This window comes from Aedes albopictus, chromosome 2 (assembly GCF_035046485.1).
Source record: "Aedes albopictus strain Foshan chromosome 2, AalbF5, whole genome shotgun sequence".
Classification (NCBI taxonomy): Eukaryota; Metazoa; Arthropoda; class Insecta; order Diptera; family Culicidae; genus Aedes; species Aedes albopictus.
Genome location: NC_085137.1, coordinates 142,318,926 through 142,330,805, shown reverse-complemented (window position 1 = coordinate 142,330,805; position 11,880 = coordinate 142,318,926). Strand labels below are relative to the sequence as shown.

Here is an 11,880-nt window from a genome sequence, read left to right as displayed (position 1 = left end):
TTGGCCTGCGAATGTACGGGGCAAAGCGTGGAACCTTTCCAAGAGAGATTTATGGATTTGGACAGGTACTCACCTGGTGAGCCTGTCAATTAGGCCTTGTACAAATTATCTCTCTGGAACCTGCTACAACTCCTTCGAACAAATCCGAAATGCCAATCACCAGTACAAAAGTGTAATCTACCGTTGAAGCGCCAAAATTGCCACGAGCACGTTGACCAGAGCCGATTCTGCAAATATGGCACAAGCGGAGCACCCTTCGACACACCAGTAATGAAATAGGACAGGTACTCACCTTGTGAGCCTGTCTTAATAGGCCTTGTATTTTTTGTGCACACCGCAGCTTTCACAGAAACGTTGATTTCCGGTTGACGATTAGGATTCGTCCCAAGTTGTTCCAAGGCCGATTGGTCCAAATGCACGGTAGAAGTCCGTGTCGCACCACCAAATCGTCCAAGATGACACCAAGAATCGTTGAGTCGTCAACGATAAGATTCCGATCCGATTGTCCTGGATTCCGATCCGGATTGGTTCCAGATCCCGTTGGCTCGTTCTCAGCCACCAAGTCCACGCCCGAAATAGTACCGAGAGGGGCAGAAAATGACCAGGTAGAGATGAAAGCTTTTTGATATTTGTTGGACAGGTACTCACCTTGTGAGCCTGTTCAACAGGCCTTGAATGCTGATTCTCTACCGGCTACTCCAAAGAGTCCCAATGGCGCCCTCAAGCCTACTTGACGCCAAGTGTTGCAATGGCGTAAGTCCTTTGTGCCTCGAATCAATGCACCAAGTTGCAATGATGGCGTAATGGCGTAAGTCCTTTGTCCGTTGACTCAAAGAAGGTCCAACCGACGCCGTTCCTTGGAACACTGATCCTGGTCACGGCACCAATGTTGTGACCTTAACCAAGTGTTCCACCAGAGATTCCTGTGATCGTCTAGGTTTTCCAGGATCCGGAGTCTGTAGTGCCCAGGCGGGTATGTAGATGTTCCGGTTTCAAGAAACGTAGGTTCCAGGTGCAGTGCAAGTTACAACGTTTACACTTTAAAACACTTTATTTCACTGACACTAACTACATTTAGTACACTTTACATAACACTTTTATTAACACTACAGACTATACATTTATTGGACTAATTACTACACTTTAAAACTTGACTAGATGGCGGTTGATCTTAGCTAGTTGGTGGCCGTACAGAGAATGATGATTCTAGGAGATCTCTAGAAGTTTAAACCCGGAGCACCTATATGATTTAGTTACTCCACGCGCCAATTAATGCTGCCGTTCAGCACCTCCCTATCTTTCTCACTCATTCTGCGGTCATCTCACTGTCGAGTAGTTTGGTAGCCCTTGGTAGCCATGATATTGACAACTGTTATAATAATAGCTGTACAGATACGAATGACATCCGAAGCATAAATCAGATAGAGTGTTAACACAAACACCAATCAAGGTAAGGCGCTGTGCAAATACAGTACAGGAGTCGAAATGTAAAAAAGCTGTAAAATTATTATAAGTGAAAGAAGAAAAACAAACATGGTTTCACTGTATGTATAACATTTTCAAAATTTTACCATCCATAATCAACACTCTAGTCAGCTAGCTTACCTGTAAAAAAGAAAGAGAAAAAAATATAAGTTAAAAAAGGATTAATTATAAATTGTTTGTGAGCAAAACAACAAGAAATAGAACCAAATACTTCATATCTTCATGAGATTGAGCCAGCGAAGAATCAGATGTACCTTCATACTTTTGACTGATAGTAGTGTACAGTTACCATCATGAACTGAAACTTCACATCTTTACAGAGTTACAAAAAAAATCATTCAATTTGTAGAGATTTGTAGAGAACGCTTACATAGAACACTAAGCTGATAAGCAGGGTCTGTTCCAGTGCGAACATTACGCTAAGAAAGAGGCAATGCTCTTAGAAACCAATACTATTTGAATGCTATTTATATTAAACATTCATAATCTGATATCTACTTCTTTTAATATCTCTCAGAGACTTTCCGTTTATGTTTATCTTTTACCATAGCACTATTTCCTGCTTTAACACTGTTTTAACTAAATCTCGTCATTTTTCTCTCCCTTCCATTCCAGGTGAGTATCGTTCTGCTGAATTGCGTCACAACGGAATCCTGCACAGGGACTCATTTGTATGTTATGTTCACCCATCGTAATCCATCAAACGATTCCCTTGAATCGGAGCAGAGCAAATCAGGATCATCCGGCTTCCGCTACACAAATCAGTATTATCGCAGTATTCGCTGATAATGCTCTTGCATGCTGCATACATGCTACGCATACTTGCCGCCTGATCGAACATCAATCAATCAATCAGTCTTCTCATGAAGCACTATGTTACTTTGTACTACCTACATTCTCGGAACGAACGTCGCGCAGTTATTAATCATCCTAGAGTAGACAAGCAAATTATTGTGTGTTGTACGTAGGTAGGTATAATGTAAACTTCCATAGTGCAGTCGAGAAAGCGTCGACGACGACGACGCTTCCGCTGACAGCTTTTAATCAAAACACCTCTTCGCGTAGTTCGCGCTCTCCAACCAGCACTAGATAGATAGAACAAACGAAGGTGACGACAACGACGACTATACGATGCGATGGATGATGATGGTAAAGGCAAGGTGATGATGCGATAAAATGCAACTATCCGTTCGCGCGTTGACTGCCGCCAACGACCTTCGGAGGTGGTGAAACCGCGACGATTATGGGCTTCGTTCTCGAGGATAATAGTTGAGTGCATTTTCATTTTCTCCTGTGGGGCTGGGATGGAACCATTGGCGTAACTAGAGGGGGGGCCAGGGGGGCCAGGCCCCCCCCAGAATCCGCCAGGCCCCCCCCAGAAATTTGTCATGACTTTATATATGGAAATTAGAAAAAATCTAAAACCACTGTCGTGGTGACAAACATCTTATATATATAAAAATGTAGTGGCATACGTGGGACCGCGCATAACTTGCGAACGAAAGGTCCGATTTGGGTCGTCCAGGTTTTGTTCTGTTAGTTTTCACCCAAGGAAGGTTTATGAGGCCTAAAACATGGGAAAATTGAGAGTTTTTGAAAATCGATCTTCCATACCGGGGACCGGGGATTTGGCCTTGGCTAGAAATTTAAAACGTCAAAAAACGCAGTAGGCAAGACAAAGTTTGCCGGGTACAGCTAGTAGATCTATAGGGCAGTGCATGAAATTATCTCCTTCTCTTTCACTCTTACAGAAATTTTGTAAACAACAAGGCCACGAAACGTCAAAATCCCATACAAAATCAAAGCAGTGCAGAGCCCTATAATAGACATTAATTTGGCATAATATGTGTTTAAATCGACAGTTATTGGAGACAATTCTCAACTGAGAAATTAATACTAAATGATAATTTCCAGGAATTCCTGGATGGGTATCTTTAAGAATCTTTGAATTTTCTAGCAGCATTACTGCAAAATATGGTTAAGTGCTTCTTTTTGGAAATCAAGTATCATGTGGGAAAAAAATCTGGTTGAATTTGCAATGGAGTTTTTGAATTCCTAGTGAGAATAGATGTACGTAGCTGAAGTGTAAACGCGAGTGTATTCATTAAAACCATGCTGTAGGTGACTATTAATTTCTTTTATTTCGTGGGCCAGGGGTATTTTTGCATCTATCAAACAACGCACAAATTCAAATGGTCATTGGGGAAGATTTAATATATTTAAAAGCTGGTACTGCATGGGGTAATCGTAATCTTGAAGATATTCATGATTGGACTTGTAAAAGACTTGGTATTCATGAGATAATTGTGAAAGAATTCCTGGATGACTTCTTGGCGAATTTTTTGGCTTCTATGTCCCTCTAAAGTTATCTAAAAGAATTTCAATACAAATCTCTGAAGGAATTCCTCTCGAAATCCTTCAAATTATTCAACAAATCTACAAGTAATCCTAAAAAAATCCTGGGTTGAATCCCTGCAAAACATTATGAACGGAATACTGTAATTTTTTAACTAACCGCTAAAAAAATTAAAAAAAAAAATCCCGAGAGAAATTTCGGAAGAAATCATTACAAGAATTCTCGGAGCAATAGTTGCAGGAATCCCTGGAGTAATTTCTGAAAGTATACCTGGAGAAATCCCTGGATGAATTCTGGAGGAATCCGAAGAGCAATTATGCTAGTAATTTCAAGAAAGAAAATCTGGAAAATCTGCATCAGAAATCCCTCTAGAAATTATTAGAAAATTTTTTAGATGAATCTGGATGCATTCCTGGAGAAATCCCTAGAGGAATTCTTCAAGAGATCACAGGAGGAATTCCTAGATGTATTTCTGGAGGAAATCTGGGAGAACCTTCTGGAAAAAATCCATACGGAATCTCTGGAAAAGTTCCTGGACTAATGCCTGGAGCATTAGGGGATTTTTTTATTATCGTACAAATTGGTACGAAGGTTCTGCAGCTTAATGAAATTAGGTAGGGATCATATATATTTGAAAAACTAAATTGAAAAAAAATCAGGGTCGCCTAATTTTCCGGCAAACTCCAGTGAAAAACAAACATTTTCCACAGACACCACGTACTTTGAAAAATCATAACTCAAGAACGAAGCATCATAGACACATTTTTTTTTGTGAAATCATAAGCAAATTTTCACAGCAATTCCAAGATGGATTTCTGGAGGAAATTCTAGAAAATTTTCTGGACAAATTCCTGGCGGATTCCCTGGAAAAGTTAATGGATAAATTTCTGAAGGAGGCATCCCTGGAGAAGTTCGTGGAGTAATGCCTGGAGCATTAGAGAAATTTCTGATGAAATTCCAAGATAAATTTTTAGAAGAATTCCCAGAGGAATTTCTGGAGGAGTTCCAGGAGGAATTCTTGGAGGAATCTCACGGAAAAATCCTTAGAGGAATCCCTGCAGGAATTTCTGGTATATTCTTGGAGAAATTCCTGGTGGAATTTCTAGAAGAACCCGTGAAATAACTCCTGGACGGATTTCTAGAGGAATCCCTGGAGTTGAATTTCATGGATTAATTCCTAGAGGAAACCTGCAAGAATTTCCGGAGGAATCCCTTGGATAAATTTCTATAGAATTTCTTGAAGAATATCGGAAGCAATATCTGAAGGATTTCCTGCAGAATTTCCTGGAGGAATGCTGTAGGATTTCCCGAAGAAATTCCTGGAGGGATTCCTGGATCAATTTCTGAAGAAATTCCTGTAGGAATTTCTGAAGAAATATCTGCAGTAAATCTTGGTGGAAGTTCTTGAGGAGCCCCTGGAGACATTGCGGTAGTAATTTCTCAGGAATTCCAAGAGGAATTCCTATATGAATTCCTGAAGGACTTTCTGAAGGAATTCCTGGGGTATGTCTGAAGAAACCTCATAAGGAATTCCCGCAAAAATTCTTAGAGAAATTTCTACAGAAATTCTTGAACGAATCTCTGGAGATATTCTTGGAAAGAACCCTGGAGAAATCCCTGAAACAAATTTCTGGAGTATCCTTAGGAGGGATTCCTGGAGGAACTTCCGGACAAGTTCCTGGTGGACTCTCAGGAGGAATTTCTGGACAAATCTCTTTAGGAAATCTTGAGGAAATTCCATGGAACTATTCATGGATGAATTCCAGGAGGAATCTCTTAATCAATTCTTTGAGGAATCCTTCAATGAATTCCTGGAAGAATCTCGAAAGGAATTCTGGAAGGAATCCATGGAGAAATTTCTGAATATATTCCTAGAGAAATTCCTAAAGAAATTCCTAGAGAAATTCCTAGAGGAATTCTGAGAAGAATTTCTAATGGAGTTCCAGGAGAAATTTCCAGAGGAATTTCTGGAGGACTTACAGGAGCAATTTCAGAAGGAATTTCTGGAAGAATTACTGGAGAAATCGTCGGTGGAATTTTTGGAGGAATCCATGAAATAATTCCTGGAGGAATGTGTAGAGGAAACCGTGGAGAAGAAATTCCTGGATTAATTCTTGGGGGAAACCCTGGAAGAATTTCAGGAGGAACTCCTGGAACAATTCCTGAAGTAATTGCTGTACGAATTTCCGAAGAAATTCCTGGAGGAATTCCTGAAGAAATACCTGGGGTAATTTTTGGTGAAATTCGTGGTAGAACTCCTGGAGGAGTCGCTGGAGTAATGCCTGGATGAAATCCTGGAAGAATGCCAGGAGGAATACCTGAATTAATTCTTGAATAAATTCCAGAAAGAATTTCTGGGGAAATTTTTAAAAGAATAACTTGAGGATTTCCTGGAGGATTCCTGAAAAAATATTTGAAGGAATTCCTAGAGACGTGGTTACCGGTGTAATCACCGGCAAAATCGATTGCAGCTGTCTTCTTAGCAACTTGCACTTCCACGCTCCAGCCCGCCGCCTTCGCAATTCAAGATAGCTGTGGATTCCCATTCATCGTTCGGATTACGGATATCACAGCCCGTTTGAATCGTGTTGTAGGTTGTTTAATGATGTGTGTGACTCGTTTGATTTTAATAGAAGTAAATTAGTGTTTAAAAATAGAATTAAGTCTAGCTAATCATTCTGTGCGGCATTCAGCCGAAGATGTTGTCAAATAAATAAATATAAATAAATAGTTATCTCAGGAGGAAATCATTCAGGAATCCCAGGAAGAATTATTGGAATATTTCTTGGATAAACTCCGGGAGGAATTCTTGGGGTAATTTCTAAATGAATCCCTGGAGGATTTTTTAGACAAGTTCTTGGAGAAATTGCGGTAGTAATTTCTAAAGGAATCCTGGATTAATGCCTGGAGGAATCCCTATAGAAATCTCTGGAGGAACTTCTGGAGGAATGCCTGGAGGAACCCCTGGATAAATTCCTGGAGACATGCCTGTATCAATTCCTGGAGGAATCTCTCGAGAAATTCCTTAAGAAATCCCTGGAGGAAACCCTGGAGAATTTCCTTGAAGAATCCCTGGAGAAATTCCTGGACTAGATGAGTTCCTGGTGGAGTTTTCAGAAGAACTCTGGGAGCAATCTAGTGGAGTTTGGAGTTTTTAGAAGAACTCCCGAAGCAATCTCTAGATGAATTGTTGGAGAAATCCCGGGATGAGTCCATGGAGAAACTTCCAGGAGAAATTTCTAAAGAAAACTCTTGAAAAATTCCTAGAGGAATCCTTAGAGAAATTTCTAGAGAAATTCTTGGAAGAATCCCTGGGAAAATTCTTGGAAAAATCCCTGGAGGAATTCCTGAAGCAATTTCTGGAGAAACCGCAGGAGGAATACCTGGAAAGTTCTCTGGACAAATTCCTGCAGAAAGTTCTGGACAAATGCCTTGCGGAATCCCAGGAAGAATTCCTGGATTAATCTGTAAAGGAATTTTTGGGGAAATTCCTTGGAACTATCCCTAGAAGAATTCTTGAATGAACTCCTGGAGGAATCTCGAGAAAAATTTTGGTAGCAATTAATGGAGAAATTTCTTAAGAAATTCCAAAAGAAATTTTTGAAGAAATTTCAAGAGAAATTAATGAAGAAACTCCAAGAGAAATTTCTGAAAAAATTCCAAGAGAAATTTCTAGAGGAATTCCCGGAGGAATTTTTGGAGGAATCCCAGGAGGAATTTCTGAAGGAATTGTGGTAGTAATTGCTGAACGAATTCCTATGGGAGTTCCTGGATAAATTCCTGGAGGACTTTCTGAAGGGATTCTTGGGGTAATTCTTAAGTAACCTCTTGAGGAATTCCTGGAGGCATCCTTAGAGGAATTTCTAGAGAATTACTTGGAAGAATCCCTGGGGGAATTCTTGCTAAAAAAAACCTGGAGGAATCCCTGAAACAATTTCTGGGAGAACCTCAGGAGGAACTCCTGGACAAATCTCTATTGGAAATCTTGGGGAAATTCCGTGGAACTATTCATGGAAGAACTCCAGGAGGAATCCCTAAATGAATATCTTGAGAATTCCTGGAAGAATCTCTAGAGGAATTCTGGAAGGAATCCATGGAGAAATTTCTGAAGGAATTCCTGGAGAAATTTTTAGAGGAATTCAGAAAGGAATTACTGCAGGAATCATCAGTGGAATTCCTGAAGGGATCCATGATATAAATCCTGGAGGAATGTGCAGAGGAAACCCTAGAGAAGAAATTCCTGTTTTAATTCTTGGAAGAAACCCTGGAAGAATTTTCGGAAGAATTCCTGGATCCAAACTTGAATAAATTCCTGGAGTAATTCCTGAGGAAATACCTGGGGTAAAACCTGGAGAAATTCCTGGTAGAACTCTTGCAGCAGTCTCTGGAGAAAGGCTGAATGAAATCCTAGAGGCATGCCAGAAGGAATACCTAGTATAATTCTTGAAAAAAATCTGGGAGGAATTTCCGAAGGAGTTCCTGGAGGAATCTCAAGATTCATTCCTGATGAAATACAAAGTTCAATATCTGAGGGAATTCCAGGAGGATTTTCTGAAGAATTCTCAGGGGAAATACTGAAGAAACCGCTGAAATTCCTGAGGAAATCCTGAAATCCTGGATTAATTCCTGCGGGAGTTTCTTAAGGAATCCCAATAAGAACTCTTCTAGAAATGTTTAAAATAATCTCGGAATTCGTTTTTGTAAGAATAACAGAAGAAATTTCCGGTGAATTCCTGAAGGAACTCTTGAAGTAATTTCTGAAGAAACCCGATGAGGAATCCCGGAAGCAAGCCATATGAGGAACTCTTAATGGAATCTCAGGAGAGCTTTCTTAGCGAATACCTGGAAGAATTTTTGTAGGAATATTCCTGGATAAAAAATGGAGAAATCAATGTCTACAGTAATTGTTGAAGGAAAACTAGGATCCCTAAAGGTTTTTTGTACAAATTTTTCAAACAATTCTTGGAATATTTTTTAATATTCGCTAAGTAAAACTTTCTAAGATAATTTCAGGAATACTTTTCTGCAGAAATACTTCAAATCATTCCAGATGTAATTATTGGGGCAATCTCTAGTGGAATTCTGAAAGGCATATATGGAGAAATTCCTGTAGAAATCTCTGAATACTTGCAGAAATACCTTAAAGGATCTCTGGTAAAATTCCTGAAGGAAACCTCGAAAAAAGCTCTGGAACAATTACTGGAGGAACCACTAAAGATATCCCAGGAAAAAACCTCGAAAAAATGTCTAGTGGAATCCCTAGATGAATTCTTGATTGAATTTCTGGAAGAAGCCATGATAGAATCACTGAAGCAAGCAATGGAAAAAAAAATCTTAGAAGAATTGTTCGTACTCATATAGTTTACGAAACTATGAACAAATCTAAAACAGTCATTTTGATTACTCAAAACTACAATACTGATTTACATATTCACATATCTGGCGCCCATCCCGCTTAAAATTCATCTCAAGTCAGGCCCCCCCTGGGCCCCCTCCAGGAAAAAATCCTAGTTACGCCAATGGATGGAACGACCGCGACCGCACCACAGACCCTCATCTGTCATGAATGTATGATGCACGATATAGTGTGTGTAGACAAGGGTGAAGTTGCTAGTCGGTTGCTATTTCTTGAAGGTATGCCATCATCAACTATGATTGCGCTGCGCTGGTTGGTTAGGTGGGTCGCCATAATGATCGTCACTATGTGCGCGGATGAGGGTTGAAACAGTAATCCTTCGTGGGTTTATAGCTGAAGTGATACAGCGGGTTTAGTTCCAGTAACAAGGATGACGGGCACGGTATGGCTAAACAATGTGGCAGCTATTTTGTTCCGGGAAATAAATTGTTGGAAGTCAAACTTCAGCTATTCTTGTTTGGATTTTTAATCTCCTGGTTTAACAATCAACCAAAATGGAACGCAGTATATGATTTCAATTCAGTAATATATGAATGATGGTTCAGGTACCAATAGCATTTTATCTGTACATATACATATCTATTCTAGGTTTAGAGTAATTTTGTAGAACCGAAGAATATTCTTAAAATAAACAAAAATGGAATTTCAAAAAACCCTCCAGGAATGTATTCAGGAAATCCTCCAAAAATTTCTCCAGGAATATCTCCAATGCTTCCCTTCATAAATTACTCCAGAAATATCTAAAGAAATCTCTCAGAAATTCGTTGAGGAAATCCTCCAGAGGTTCATTGAGATATTCCTGCAAGAATAATTCCCGGATTTTTTTTTTAAGATTTCTATAGAAATTCCACCAAAGATTCTTCCAGGGATTGCTCCAGGAATTCTTCCAGGGAATTCACCGGGAATTATTCCACGGATTTCTCCAGGAATTCAAGAAGATATTCCTCCCTGAAGAAACTGGACTTCTGGACGGAGTAAGGTCGGTGGGTCACTGGGTCAGGTCGGGTAAAAAATGACCAAGTACGATTTGCACCCTCAAGCATCTCTGATAAACTCCATATTTCAAGAGAAATTTGCATGTTTAGCTTCTAGATAATCGTTGGAGTTGCCATCGGTTTGAAGTTTTGAATTTTTGGGATGATTTCTTTGAGTTTTAGTGATATTCAACACTTCTGAACATTCGTAATTTACGCTAACGTGTGTTGATTTTAAATGATTTGAAACACGAGCTGAAGTTCGCTAATTCACCTCAGACGTTATTGCAGCTATCCTCTGAATACCTGTTGCCTTTTAACTAATTTCTTGGATAGCTCGATAGATTGTCCGAATCCGTCCCAATCGAAAATAGGTGATCGAACTAATTTTCACATACTATTTTCTTTTGTATTCATCGCTCTTTTACTCTTAAAAGTGAACAATGTTTGTGTAATCAAAGAGTATAGCAAAAATTTTGACAACCTGACTGAAGTCAGGCCTTGACTTCAGTGAACCGTACATGGACAACAATTAGAGTTAGTTGTACACGAAAAATTGCCGTTAGCTACAGAAACGAATGAATTAACTTCCTCAATAAGATTCCTGAATATCTAGGATGACGAAGTTGAAGTCAGTTCTTGAGTTCAATAAACTGGAGACGAACTATAAACACGAATTGCTCCATGAGATTCCTCCTGGGATTCCTCTAGAAATTGCAAGAATTCCTCTTGGTATTCCTCCAGGAATTAGTGTAGGGATTTCTCCAGGGACTCCACCACTCATCAGTTACTCCTCTAGGAATTCCTTCAGAGATTCCTCAAGGGTTTTCTCCCTGTCAGAGTGAATAAAATGATTTTGAACTTCCGGAGAAATAAATTTGGCCATCACCAGGTAGTCTGCCCCCACTCGCATATCAGTACCATTAGACTGTTCGTCCATTCACACTTATGAATAGTCATCATTTTTATAACATACTTTTAAAAACCTTTATATCAATGTGCGAAAAAAATACCAAATCATGAGCGTCACATATTGAAAGTACCCGCATAACAGTCCCATCATGGATTTGTGTACCCTGTAACACGAAACTGAACAATTTTGTAGTAAACGTGATATTTTTCACAGTTATGTATTGAGGTGCAAAGCAATCTGTGAAAGTTTCAAGATGATCGAAATATTTTTCAAGGTATGACGATTTTTTAAAGTTTACATGGAAACGAGTTGTCAAGCTTCGGTTTTCTCAATTTCTACTTTCTGCAAATAGGACTGTTATGCGAGTGGGGGCAGTAGTGGTCAGAATGGATTTAAGCACCACGATAGGTCTGTCGATAAAAGCATCGGATTGACAAGCGTAACCTGAAACCCCTTTGCAGCTAACCCGAGGGCCTGTGAAGCCCCGCCAAAACTTCTCTGAAACCTAAACAGCCCAAAAACGCAGCGTTAAATGCCTTAAAACGCCTCTGAATTTCCTCTGAAACGCCCGTGAAGCTCATCTGAGAGCATGCGAAGCTCCCTAATGCCACCCCGAAACCTTGAAAATGCCCTGAAACAAATTGTAACGCCATGAAACGCCTTTGAAACCCCACTGAAACTTCAGAGTCTTTCAAGCCTCCCAAGACCCCTCTGCATCTCATGAAACGTATTGTAA

General features: G+C 39.7%; 2 protein-coding genes across 7 annotated transcripts in view; one reads left to right on the top strand and one right to left on the bottom strand.

The window, feature by feature from the left end:
- The window catches only part of LOC109416537 (nyctalopin), a 705,340-nt gene that overhangs the window by 118,375 nt on the left and 575,085 nt on the right, over positions 1-11,880 (bottom strand). The gene's annotated exons all lie outside the window — the stretch shown is intronic.
- LOC134287745 (uncharacterized) overlaps positions 1-11,880 on the top strand; it is a 104,637-nt gene that overhangs the window by 9,758 nt on the left and 82,999 nt on the right. The window lies entirely within an intron of this gene.